The sequence below is a fragment of the Pan troglodytes genome, chromosome 5, assembly GCF_028858775.2.
Source record: "Pan troglodytes isolate AG18354 chromosome 5, NHGRI_mPanTro3-v2.0_pri, whole genome shotgun sequence".
Classification (NCBI taxonomy): Eukaryota; Metazoa; Chordata; class Mammalia; order Primates; family Hominidae; genus Pan; species Pan troglodytes.
Genome location: NC_072403.2, coordinates 109,908,029 through 109,922,659, shown reverse-complemented (window position 1 = coordinate 109,922,659; position 14,631 = coordinate 109,908,029). Strand labels below are relative to the sequence as shown.

General features: G+C 35.7%; 1 long non-coding RNA gene across 2 annotated transcripts in view; it reads right to left on the bottom strand.

The window, feature by feature from the left end:
- LOC134810342 (uncharacterized) overlaps positions 1–14,631 on the bottom strand; it is a 446,369-nt gene that overhangs the window by 300,814 nt on the left and 130,924 nt on the right. The window contains exons 2-3 of one of the 2 annotated variants that reach the window (XR_010158116.1): positions 4,104–4,164; positions 959–1,045 (exon numbers count right to left, since the gene is read on the bottom strand). This is a non-coding gene — a long non-coding RNA (uncharacterized LOC134810342). Of the gene's footprint in view, positions 1–958; positions 1,046–4,103; positions 4,165–14,631 lie in introns of those variants that run through there. The other variant, XR_010158115.1, reaches the window with a different exon arrangement.

Genomic DNA, 14,631 nt, shown 5'->3' with positions numbered 1-14,631 from the left:
AGAGGGCAAGAGGTCCTCTTAATTAAATTAAAAAATGTCAGTCTCTGGAGGCACAGAGTAGGGTTGATCTAGCAGGATAAATAAAGAATATTAAAAATAGAAGTTAATAATTCATAATTAAATAAATTTCTGAAATAAACTTTTAATGTTTTAAATATGAAACCATGTTTTTTAAAGTAAATTTAATTGATATTAATAAGGTTCATTTATTCACGTATTCAGCAGAGCTTTAGTGAATACCTACTATATGCCCTCTGCTAAGCACTTAGTAAAATTATTTTATATGATTCCCCTCCTCAGGGATTTTATCATTTTGTTTGAAATATAGATGTGAAAAATCAACTGTTACAACCATACTGTAAGAGGAAATTTAAAAGAAGGAAGAAGAAGAAACTAAACGGTGGCTTCTAGGTCAAAATAAAACACAAACCAAGTGTTAAGGAAGAATAGGGGTTAGACAAGTGGACAATGGGAGAATAGGAGAAATAACCTTATAGGTAAAGTGAGTAGTGCAAATATACGGGGCCTCAAGGAAGCTTGGTTCAGGAAACTAGAACTTTTTCAGTTTTGCTAGAAGGAAGGAAAAACCTAGGGCCAACAAGTTTGGTCTAAATCATTAAGGTACTTTGTTTGATAAGTTAGCAGTTGTGTTTTATCCTAAAATGGATGAGGTGCCAAGGAGGAATTTTAAGCAAGGGAAAGACCTAAAGAGTTTTGCATTCAAGAGATATAACTGTTACAGGTGTGTAGAGGATGCATGGGAAGGGCATAAAACTAGAGAGCAATTAAGAGATTATTACAAAATCCAGAATTGCCAAAGATTTTGTATTAGATTTATCCAGAGAAATAGAACCAATAGGATGCATATATAAAGATATTTATTAAAAGGAATTGGCTCACGTGATTACAGAGGCTGGCATGTCCCAAGACATACAGTCTGCAAGTGGTAGAACAAGAAGAGCTGATGGTTTAGTTCCAGTCCAAGTCCAAAGGCCTGAGATTCAGAAGAATCAGTGGTGTAAGTTCCAGTCTGGAGGCCTGGAGGCTAAAAACACAGGATGAATGGATGCTTCCATTCAAGTCTAAATGCAGGTAAAAGAACAATGTCACAGCTAAGAAAGGCAGGAGGAATTCCAAGTTACTTGAGGGTGGGCAAGCTATTTTGTTCTGTTCAGGTTTCCTGCTGATTGAATCGACCTGCCCACATTAGGGAGGACAATCTCTTTTACTCAGTCTACCAACTCAGATGTTAATCTCATCCAGAAACACTCTCACAGACACACTCAGAATAATGTTTGACCAAATGTCAGTCTGCCTCATGGCTCAATCAAGTTGACACATAAAATTAACCATCACAGTCTTGATAGGAAGAGCACAAAGAATATATGCAATAGAAGTTGGATATCAAATGCCTTGGAGATGATAGTTAAACCTGATGCCCGAGAGTCTGTCTTGAAAACCTGGATAAAATGTGATCTTACTGACCACTGTGAGACACACTGTGGTCTCACAGTGTGTTCAGGTTTAAAAAGCTCTCACAGGGGAGTTCAGGTTTAAAAAGATTTGTCAATGCCTATGAGGTAAACCAGCATATGGGAGAGAAGTCTGCACTAAAGTAAAGATGAGCTTTATATGGTTATTATAAACATTTAAATGGGCAATTTTTATATAATAATTTATTATTATAGCCAAATTATAACTACTCAATATGGGCCATATGATTAAATATAAGACAATTTAGTGCACCAAAGTGGTCTACATTTTCCTTAGAAAAAGAAGAGGTAAAAGCAATAGTCCACTTGTATTGTATGTGCAGATCCATTGTATATTCAGGAAATTAATATATTGATATTGAATAATTTAGTTCAATATTTCTGTTTTATTTTTTACTTAGATGTTATGCTTTTTCCATTCTCTGTAACTTTTCATACAGCTGTCTGAAAATAATATAGCATTGTTTATTTTGAAGAAAATAATCAATTTAGGTAAACAGCAACTTAATAGAGGGTGATTTTAAAACCCCTTAATTAAATTATCTTTTATTACAAACTGTGTCTTTACAGATAGCATTTTCACAACTCTAGACCTTGCTACATATAAAATTAATATATTTTAATATATAATAATTATATTATTATTAACCATATAGAATCATTATCTAGTTAATTTTTCTTATGTAGAGCTATCTATGTGTGAATATTTTCTGTGTTAACATACCATGGTGAAATGGATAAGCTGAATATCATTTGCAACATCCAAAGGCAAATTAGTTGGTATCAGTTGCTTCCTTAATACTGAATTATAAAACATATTATAACTTTAAGGCAACACAGCTGTTTACAATGTCTCCTCATTTTTCAGCAACCATTCAGTTCCTCCCCTCAATAGAGTGGTTTCTATAGAAGCTTCCAAACACTCTTGTTTCCAAACTCCTCTAAAGCATGCTCTGTACCAAAAAGGTAACATTTTCACTAACTGTTTCATGTGTTTGTTTTAATTTTAACTGTAAAGCCAAATGGTAATCTCCTTGAGGTCAGGGGCCTAATATCTCACTTTGATCTTCTTAGCCCCTAGCACCCATATTGGTTATATAGTTCTGTGGTCTACATATTAGTAGATTTATTTATTTCTCCTGAGCCTTACTTAAAAAATACTGAAAGGAAATGAGACTATATTTTACATAAGTTATTGCCAGTTAATTTTTAAATACAGCATAAAATTAAACTTATTGAAGAAATTACCATTTTATACAAAAATAAAGAAAATAAGTAATCTTTAGTCAATATCTTAGGACTTAGATCAAACATCACATATGGCAGAATTCTTAAGAGAACTCATTACTTCTCACTTTGAATTAAAATTGAAATACATTTTGTAACTGAAATATGAGTAAGTAAACCCACTTAAAAGATAAGCTATATAAATAAACCTAACTTCCTTATTAAAGGAAAGTTAAAAACATTTATTTTCAACACAAAAATAATAAACTCCCTAACCACACCAAATTTTGTCCTCTTTTTAAAAAACATTTAAATGGGTTTTTGTACAATTAAAAACCATTTTTATTCTTTTATTTCTCTTGTACTTTATAGGATATTTCTGTGTTTATGTATTTTCATAGACATTGTCATCTATCGGTATTTGTGGGAGATTGGTTCCAGAAACCCTTGTGGATACAAAAATCCTCGGATACTCAAGTCCTTTATCTAAAATGGTATCAGATTTGCATGTAACCTATGCAGATCTTTCTGTTCCTTTGAATCATCTCTAGATTACTTATGATACCTAATGCAATATAAATGCTATGTAAATAGTAATGCTATATTGTTTAAGGAATAATAACAAGAAAAAAGTCTGTATATGTTCAGTACAGATGCAGTTATTCTTTTTTTTCCCAAATATTTTTGATTCAGGGTTGGTTGAATCCATGGACACATTGCACACAGATCTGAAGAGACAACTGTATTTATGTCTAAACATAAAGTATTTGTGTCCTCCTAAATTCATTACAAAGTAATATTCTATAAACTGAATTCCACCTTTTAATTTTCCGCACTAGTTAAAAAAAAAAAAAAACTGTTTGAAAGGACTTAAATTAGGAATTAAGGAAGACCCCAGGTCCAGCAAACCAACATAACTGTTTCCTGTTCTGCAAAGTTCTCCGGCTCTACCAGGACTGACACTTTGCTTCCATAGATGTGAGACCAATGACCTAAATCCTTTTTTGAGTACCCCAAAATTCCACTAAAATTTACAAAAGCAATTATATTCTCATTTTATTGACATTTGAAGCATAATTTTAATTTTAAAATGGCCAGGAATGTATCCTTAAGTCTTCCTACAACATCTTAGAATCTACTCCTAGATGACATTTTAGGGCAAGGAAGACTGTTGCTTACACCTAAACTGTTTTGTTGTTTTGGTTGATTATGAAAACATTATTTTCAAATAGGATATATGATGCACAACAAAATTTAAATACAAATATCTAGGTAGTATTAGGTACCCTGCTCCATTCTCACTAATTTTTACTTGTTATTAATCATTAATTAATCCAACCCTTGCTGTCTTGCCAAAGTTCAACAGACAAAAATCAAGCTCACCTTCACTGGAAAGACCCCATTTATCTTTCCAATTTTTCCTTCTTTCTTTTCTCCTCCTTACCTACAGGAATGATAGAGAGAAAAAAAAATTGAATCCCAGTGTGATGCCGCTGGTATGTGTAAAAAACCCTTGACAGTCATTTTCCCATCAGCAGTTTCCCTGCTGGCCAGCTTCTAAGTCTCTCCCACTTCCCTTCTCCTCAGGTAGCTGGCTGCTAGATGTTTACTGATTAATTTGCATCAAATGTTCTCCTAGCAACCAACACTAGAATAGGATTAGATACTTTTGTAAAAGACTGTTTTCTGTTAAAGAAGCTTAGACTTCCTAAAACACCACAAACATAAACTAATAACATTTAAGCAAAGGTATAATGTGATTCCTTCACATTTTTAAAAGTAATTTTAGCCAGTTGCTTTTTATTGTTGTTTTTATTTGGGGAAAATCAGCAATTTTTTTTTTCTATTTAAAAATTAGCATTTGTGAACACATCTTTTTTTTTTTTTTTTGTAGACGGAGTCTCACTCGCTGCTGCCCAGGCTGGAGTGCAGTGGCGCAATCTCGGTTTACTGTCGTTTACTGCAACCTCTTCGCGATTATCCTGCCTCAGCCTCCGGAGTAACTAGGATTACTGGCGCTCGCCACTACGCCCGACTAATTTTTGTATCTTTAGTAGAGACAGGGTTTCACCATGTTGGGCAGGCTGGTGTCAAACTCCTAACCTCAGGTGATCCGCCCGCCTTGGCCTCCCAAAGTGCTGGGATTATAGGTTTGAGCCATCGCGCCTGGCCCACATCCCTATTTAAAACACAGGTAATCTTAATAGTGCAGGAATTTATACTGTATACTTTAAATAAAACCACAAAGAATTGGCCTGGTGCGGTGGCTCATGCCTGTAATCCCAGCACTTTGGGAGGCTGAGGCGGGTGGATCACGAGGTCAGGAGATTGAGACCATCCTGGCTAACACAGTGAAACCCCGTCTCTACTAAAAATACAAAAAATTAGCCGGGCGTGGTGGCGGGCGCCTGTAGTCCCAGCTACTGGGGAGGCTGAGGCAGGAGAATGGCGTGAACCCGGTAGGTGGAGCTTGCAGTGAGCCGAGATCGCACCACTGCACTCCAGCCTGGGCGACAGAGCGAGACTCCAAGACTCCATCTCAGAAACAAACAAACAAACAAAAAAAACAAAGAATTTATGTTATTTTGTAATTATCAGTGCAAGACATTTAAATGAAAACAAATAGGTCTAGTTTCTAATGGCCAGTTATATAGAGAACACAGTCAATTTTCCTATAAAATATGATTCATTTTTATTTTTTGAATAAAAATAACATGAAACACAAAAGTTTTCATTAAGATTTACTTTAACTGAAAAGTTAATAAACTCATTTTCCCTATTTCTCAAAAAGTCTTAGTGTCACAATTTATATATAAACTTTGATAACAACTTTTAATATCAAATTATTACTTAATGGAAAGAAAAGCCATAAGAGAAAATATAACATGTATAATAAATCATGCATAGTAACATTAAATACACTGACCAACAGGACATGATATCTTAGCAGGTCTTTGAAATAAGAGGAAGAAATATTTTATTATGCCCCATTAAGATTTTAATTTAGCAGAGAACAATGCAAGAGTAGAAAGTAAGATATTTAGTTTGATCAATAATAGTTTCAGGTTTTAAAGTTATTAAGTTTAAAAGTGGTAATCTCAAGGCTGTAAAACACTTTATAACTTCAAAAATCTAAGATTCAAAAAATAAAAACCTATAGTTTAATCATCTGGTGGAGATAACAGAATATTTTTCCTAGAGGTAAGAATAAAGCAGCAAATCCTTCATATAGAAATGCATTACCGATTCAGCTATGATGGTGATTACCCCTAGAATATTAGAAGACTGATATTTATGTAAATTTCCTTTTCCACTAATAGTTTATTGTTTTCTACGTGGGCATTTCTTAAATCTCACATGTGCTTTTAAGAAATCTGAAATATAAATAATAACCACTTATTTCAAGTTTCAAGACTTTTTAGTTAGGTAGTATATTGAAAACCAAATTCAAATTTTAGAAATTGCATATATAGATACTGTAACTTTTTAGCACCTTGATAGATGATTGTAAAATAAATTATCTAGGGTTAGAGACATGGGAACCCATATTTGTTGAAGACTTACTCTATACTAGGTACAGTGTCAGATTTTTAAATAAACTGTCTCATATAATCATATCCAAAACAGTTAATATGATATTATCCTCAAATTATGGATCCTATCTGAGATTCAGAAATGTTAAATTGCTCCCAAAGACCACAGAACAAAGTTGAAAATCATGACTGTGGGACACCAAATCTGATTCCTTTCACTATATAAACAACCTCCCATAATTATGGAAGCACATTCTCCACCCCTCAAGTACTTTAGTTATTGATACCCAAGTTTCACAAAGTACTCAGCCAGACTTGGCCTGGACTTTAAAATTACTACTTTCTTCTTCCCCTTATGGCTTATCAAAATCTCCACCATTTTCAGATACCAGTGATAAAAGACTAAACTAACCTGCATAAAAATATGAGATTAAACAACCGATTTTAAATGTTTATCTTCAGGTAGAGAATAAAATGAAATTTGATTGGAGACACTGAGTTTTTGTGTGTTTGTGTGTGTGTAAATGATTGTCTTGCTAATTCATACATACATTCACACACACACACATACACACCTCACACATTCCCTCAAGGATGCCTTTCTCCTCCATCTTTGCATAGTCCAATGTAAGAAACACTCTTTGTTAATGAGATTTGAAGAATAGATGTCCCTAATCCATCCACTGACCTATCAAAGGGTTCCAGATCAATCCTGTGTGGTAAGCCATTGACTCCTGTTAAAACCATGGCTATATTGATAATGAATGAAAAAATGTAGAAGGAGAATAACCTGTTGTTATCAGCTGAATTTTGATCTCCCCTGAGTAGCACCAAGCAAGAGATTCAGACAGCAAGGTTTTGGAAATGTATTATTACAATTACATGTGTTCAATGATGTCACCCACATTTTGAAGAGCACATCATTAAGAAATATGAGCTAAGTGCCTACTTTCAAAACCTTGGAAGAAAAATAACGGCTAAAACTGCTATAAGCAGATGCAATACTAAAGGACAAAATGATTTTTATATATGCTCTTTGTTGCAAAAATGAAAGGCAAAACTGAGAACTAATGCTTTACAGAGTCCAATATGATGCCCTTACTAAAGGTGGAAGAGGGAAATGGCATCTAGAGGGAATAGTAAAAGAAGTGAGCAATAATAAATACTAAAATAAATTCTGGAAAATATGCTGCAGTACCAACAACTTGAAAACACTTAATAATTCAACAGAGAAAAATAAATAAGGTATTGCCTTAGTTGTTTATGAACATGCAAAAGAGAAAAAGAAAAAAATCTCTGCAGTGGCCTGAAGCAGTAGGGAACAAGTGAGTTAGAAAAAGTAAATAATGCTTTAGGCAAGATATCCTGCCACTGTCCTCAACCCATAAACACAACAGTATATCAGTTTTATCAGAAATTATAGAGAGTGTTAAGCAAATTATACTTTGTAAAACATTAAAAATATTTTTACAGTAAAATTCCAATATACTGTCTATACCCAGAGCAGCTATTGCCTATGAGTGATAGTGGCTGATAAAGTAGCCCTACTTATGTAATGCCACACAAGACATTCTTGCTGAAAAATATTCTTAGACACAAAAAACCTCCAGAGGGATTAGATCCAGCTCAGTGAAGCTCTCCACTCCAACTCCTACATTGTCCTCAGTTTACTACCCCAACTCCTGCCATCATCCTTGGTATCTTCGGCTCATTTGATCAACTCTTCCAACAATCCAAATTTAAGACCCTTGACAACTTCTTATCCCACCATATCTACCCTTATGGTAAACTTGAGCAAACTCATAATCACCATCACACTCAGGGTCTGGCAATGGCTCTATCTGAAATCTCAAATTCCAAAGTCCCACTCTGATTACAATTCTGCATCATATTCACTCTTCCTCTGGATCATTTCAGCTACATCTGGGCTTCACCTCATTAAAGTTTCTAGTTCCAGACTACCATCCCTTTCTCCCAATACATTAGCTTCCTCTTGAACTCACTACTCTGTATAACTGGCTGAGACTTCAAGGTGTTACAGTTCAATTACTTCTATTCTTCCACCCCAGACTCTGCACACAGAGGATTCAATCAACCCAAAACTTTTGCTATTTTCACACCTGGCTTGCCTGTGCGATACATTACTTTGACAATCGTATTTACTAACTTCAGCCTGGTCCAAGTGGCATTGACCTTCCATTATCAGTCAGTGGCCAACTGTCAGAACAGTGATCTCCTATTCCTGAGTGGCCACTCAAAATATTCACCATCACCCTCAAAAGCTTTACCTAGTGATGTGCTAGTAAATGTTCAATCAACAGCCCTTTGAAAACAACACAAACAAAAAAGCCCAAATTTGTAGCATTTACTGATTTTCAAACTGTAAATGCTTCCAACCATGGCTGATTCCAAACTACTAACGTGACATCACTGGATGCAGAGTGGGGAAGAAACGTGTGGTAAGTAGCATACCTTCATATGGCCTTTCCACCAAATACAACCTGGTATCTGTTCTCAGACATAATAGATATAAATAATCTCAAGAGTATAATTAACAGTGAAAGGTAGTAAAATAATTAGGAAACCATGACTCTTGAGTATTTATTACCTTCACTTTAATATAATTTAACTATAAATTTATGTAATTTACATTTTAATAATAGCCAAGTTTAACAACTAGCTCTCAAAATTCTTGAAAATTCAGCGATTAGCTCCTGTAAGCTTCAGCACATCACTGCCCTTGCACCATTGCGAACTTTGATTTCTCTTAGCTGATGATCCTGCCTCATACTCTACTGAAACACATTCAAGATTGCCCATTAACGAAATTTAAAACATCCCTTGACACCTGACCCTGTGTCTACATCTACTTATCTGACTTTTTTATACCTGCATATCATTTTTATCAGAAATTCCATTAAAAAGAGTCCATATTACAGTAGTAGTTTCTATATCCTTACTCTCATTCCTTGCTTTTTCTCTGAAATTTTATGACATCACTATGGGAAAAAGCCATAAATTACATCCAAAATGCAAGGATTTTTTTCTTTCAGTTTTCCGATTGCTTTTTTAAGCAATTCTTGCAGCATTTGGCTCTATTGCATCTTCTTTCTGTCTTAAATGTTCTTTCTTCCTGACTGCCATTTGGCCTTAGGCATTCTGTGAACCGTGAGAGACTGGGTATGGTACCCTCCATAAGCATCCCTACAAGGACCACCTAGCTGATCAAACTGGCCCCCCTACAGCTGAAGGGTGTTGGCCAGGTAAACAAAATATTTGCTGCAGTTGAGGCTGGGAGACTCATAGTCTTTCCAGATGTAGGGAGTACAGAAGCTCTTGCCTGTTTTCTTGAGAAGAGATGACTACTTAGTAAACCACTTGGCTCCTGGGCCTCTCATACTTATGGGATTGCTGTTGCTTCTTGCATCCCAGAAGTTGAACCTGAGGCCCAATACCTAGATAAAAGAAAGAACACATCTAAGGGGGCCCAGCAAAAGGGGGAATATATTCAGAACACTTAGAACAGGTGACTCAAACTGAAATAGAACTGAAGCGGAGGTGAAAACACAGCTAGAATAAAATTAAGATATACACACAGACGCGCACACACACACATACTCAGGACAATGCATGTTTTCAAAACATTCGTGATCTGGCATCAGCTCATTAGCTCAGTTTTCATTCTCTAAACCCAACCCAGTAGATATCTCAGGAGATACAGGAAAGGTGGTACATCTGGAACCCAATGAGAAAACTGTGAGAAATACTGCAGGAGATAAAAGGTGGTTAGGCTCTTGCATGAGTAACTTCAGATAAGAGAGGACCATATAGCGCAGGCTTACACGAATGGCAAGAACCAGAAAGATAACATTGAATGCTGGCAAAAACTAGAGAGTAGGATAAGTGCTAGTAGGAGAGCAAATGCTGATTTATAGAGCAATCTACCAGTCTGTAATGAAATATTTGTGTATCCTATGACTCACCAATCCTGCTTCCAAGTATATCAGAACATCAGGATGTAACTGTCCAGTTTATGTGCTGGCCAACTCCAGGGCTTATCTTTCACACAGGGTACTGCAAATGTATACTACATATAAAATTACTTGTGTTTTATAGACACACAAAGTTCAAACAAATGTTCAGTTGCTATATTTATAACTCATTGAAAAATAGGATGAACATGTTGAAAAATCCTTTGATATTAATACATATAATTAATTTAAATAGGTGGCTATATTCATTTCTAATAAAAGGGTAAAATACTAGAAATTCTTTATGTCTAACCTATGTTTTTAATAAAAGTCATCTATTATGATTAGAAATATTTAAAAATGTATGGAGGCAAAAACAATCAGATATATCATACATAATATTATGTGCTTTCCTATCTTGTTTCTAAATAATTTTATCTTGACCTGTCAGTGAGAATTTTTCCCCTCACCTCTCATAATTCAATATCCTGAATCCAGAGAAATGGCTGTTTCCATCTGTACCACTTAGAATAATCAATACTTAGTTAAGTTCATGCATAATAATGAATATGTATCTCCCAAAACATGCTTTGCCAAATTTTGGCATATAATTTTATCCAAGATCAGGACCTTGACAGAAGGGTATCTGCATTTTCATTTTATTTTACAAGGGATAGGGGAATGCCGACTATCTACTTTCTACTTTTTCCCCATATTATTGCTTTGTAAAAGGAAGCATTCTGCCACAGTGAAATAGACATGTGTTTCAGAAAATTCTCCCTTTAGGCCCAAACATGGGCTAACTTCAATAAATGAAAGTGGCATAGTTTACAGAATTGGTTTCTCACGAAGTATTTAGTTGAATCAGCTTTTTAGATGCCTTCAGATTTTTTAAGAGAAGCAAAAGAAAAAGCATTCTTCCAGCATCAAGAAAACACTTTGCCACAGATAATTGTCTCATTTAATTTGCATTCCATTGCATACCAAACTGAAAAATAACAATACTCAGGAGTCCAATCCGATGGAAGACTTCCTATCAAGTAATAAAGTGATAAGAGAAATAAAATGGGAGAGGAAGAAGGGCTGGGAGTAGTGACTCAGTGAAGTTGATGGGTTGGTTGCAAATTCCCAAGTTCATGTTATCAACCTTTCTTCCTGCTTTACTACTAGCTCCTCTTCCACCAGAAAAAAAAAAAAAATACAGACAGCCTAAGATATCAGCTGACAAACCTCATTATTGATGGCATCGGGTGGTAGATCAATGCTGGAGGAAAATCAATAGTAAAAATATTTTTCAGTGGTGCATACAGATGAAGAGTCTCAGCATCATTTCTTGATGGAAACCACAAAAGTTCACACACCCTCAAGAGTCATTGTTTCATAGGAGGCAAGACCTTACTTGGTTTTTAGAGCTACTAATTTGCTCCTATATGTTGTCCTGTGTTGTAGAATCTGTAACTGTTTGCTACAAAACAGCAAGGCAGAAGGAAGGAAGGAAGGGAGGGAGGGAGTGAGGAAGGGAGGGAGGGAGTGAGGAAGGGAGGGAGGGAGGAGAAGGGAAGGACAAGGCAGGAGATGAAAGAGAGATAAAGATTCCACTAAAAATAAAATATAATTTCTCATATAGTGGTTTGATTCATGGATATTTACTACATATATGTCCATTTAATAAGTGTAAAGACTGGAAACCTTAAGCATTAGAAAGCATGCCTAAATTGAAAAGAGTATATCAATTTTTCATTTGAAGAGAGTAACTAGAAATAGTTTTCCTTGCGTGGAAAGATAACGCTTCATAAGAAATTCCATGTTAAGAGATGCTTGTTTAAAACGGGAGAATGATAGGGAAGCAATTCTAAAGAATCACCCTGATTTACAGCCTCTGGTCCCAAAACAGCCTCACACTACATGTCAGTTTTCTTTCCAAGTCATCAATCAGATCAGATCAGAGTACTCTCCTGCCCTAAAGCTTGCAGATATTCCGAAGAAGTGCCCAGACAAGATTATTACTGGGTGAAGTGGGGAATAAGTGAAAGGCTATCACCAGAGACAGTTAACTTTGAAGGGAAAGCAGCAATATTTGATATAATAGCCAAAGAAGGCATTGGTTAAAAGGCGACATATAAACCAAACTTGAAGGAGGAAAGAATAACATGTGGATATCTGGTAAGAATAGCAGTGCAAGGGCCCTGAGGTAAGAGTGTGTGGCTATTGAAATGTAAGCTTTAGGTCCTCACTTGTGACAGATATCTTCCAAAGTTCTGAAAGGAGCTCTAATAATCTTGTCTGTGTAATCTGTGAAGTCGTTTCCTTAAAGGGTCCTCTCAAAATTGTATAAGCTTCAGAAGCCATAAAACTTGGACTTGCCCTTGTGTGTTAGTTACCCAGTTGACGTCCACAGAAATGAACATGCCCCTTAGTAAATAGAATTGAAACTATTATTCTGTCAGAATTGCATCCCATCAGGAGAGAAAAACCTATCTAATTGAGATAGGTTATATGACTTTCACCAATAGAAACAGGAGAACACTATTTCAAGGGAAAAAAGTACAGAAGTCCTAATAAGTCTTCATCTACTTTCTCAGAGGAAATGAAGTATAATTTACCGAGTATTACTGGGATGCGTAAACTTCATAACTTATCTGTTTCGATTTATATTATACATAGCGTGTTTCCAAATACTGATTAGCAGTCAAACACTCAAGTTTAAGGTTGTGAATAGAGGGGAGCCAGGAAGCTCATGTCCTTCCATGAAGTAATCTTGAGTGAACAGGACTAGAAGAGGCTGGTGGTAGAAACTTAAAATAAGCTGAAGTCCAGAGTCCTGCAGGAAAGACAGTAGCAAGGGCAGAAGAAGTAACATCAAAGGGGCTGAAAACCTGATAGCCAACATTCATAATTTCTCTAACAAATACCTCACACTTAAGAGAACCCATCAGGATATTCCATTGGCTCATACTCTGAAATCCTTCTAGAACATTTCCTCTTGCCACTTCTTCTAACCACTACTATTCTGCTTCAAGCAATTGTCGCTTCTTGCCTGATGTTTTCAGCAGTGTCCAAACCATCCTGCCTCATTCTGGACCTGTACCTCTCCTACAAACCACTTACTCTCTACAGTCAGAGTGACCTTTTAAATAGAAGTCAGATCATGAAATTATTTGTCAGACTGAAATCAAATCCACAAAGTCCATTATGATCTTTATTTCCAACCCCACTCCTCTTTCTGCTTTACTTTTTATATCTTCCTCCCATTGCTTACTCTGCCCCAGCTATACTGGCTGCCTTGCTTTTCTTCGACTATAGCAAGCACACTCCTGTCTTGGGGTTTTTGCACTTGCCATTCCTACCAAATAGCCACATGATATTCCTTCCTCTTTCAAATTTGGCTCACATGTTACCTTTTAACCAATGCCCTCCTTGGCCATCATATCTGAAACTGCAGCTTTCCTTTCAACATTCCCTATCTCTGCTCCCAATTTATTTTTCATATTAGCATGTATTATCATCTATAATTGTTTATTTGCTTATTGTCTGCAACTAAAATGTAAGGTTTATGAGGACAAGGCATTTTATCTTTTACTTACTGCTCTATTCCCAGTGCCTAGAATGGGACTAGCATTTAGTAACTATTTAATAAACATCTGTTGAATGAACAAATAAGTTTATGAATGACAGCAGCAGAATGATACACATGGGACTCTGAATTAGCTCACTAATGTATTCAGCATAAGCATAAACTCTTTGGCAAGACATTAAGAGTTCTTTTAACATCTTCAACTGACTTTTCAGACTCATTGCTTCCCATTCCTCCTGTATACTCTGCCATCCAGTTAGGAAAAGCTATATATCCATTACTTCCTTAATACATCAGATACTTTCATGCCTTAATCTCTTGCTCACATTGTGCCTTCTGCCAGGAATGTCTCTTTTTATCTTCTCGTTCTTTCCCTAGCCAACCTCTGCATATCTCTAGAGACAAAATTCCAGTGTCTTTCCCCTCTGTGAAGTCATCTGTGACTCTTCTATACAGAATTAATTAATCCCTGCTCAATGCTCCTGGAGTATATTTTACATGTCTCTTTTAAAACAATCAAATTATATCTCAGTTATTTATACCCCAACATGAAATACAGTGTCTCATGCATAATAAATATTTGTTGAATAAATCAATACCTAAGAGTTTAATCTTTCTAGGCCCAAGACACAGGACAATTCAGTGTTTTACCAGTGATTTCTTACCAACTACAGTATTACCATATTATTGCTGTCAATGATAATTAGCATCCATTAAGTGCTCATTGCATGTCATACACTGTTTCAAACACTTTACAAATATGATTTCATATCATGATCCAAAGGGATTTCTTTATAAATACCAGTCGTCACAGCTGATGTTAGAGTTGAGGA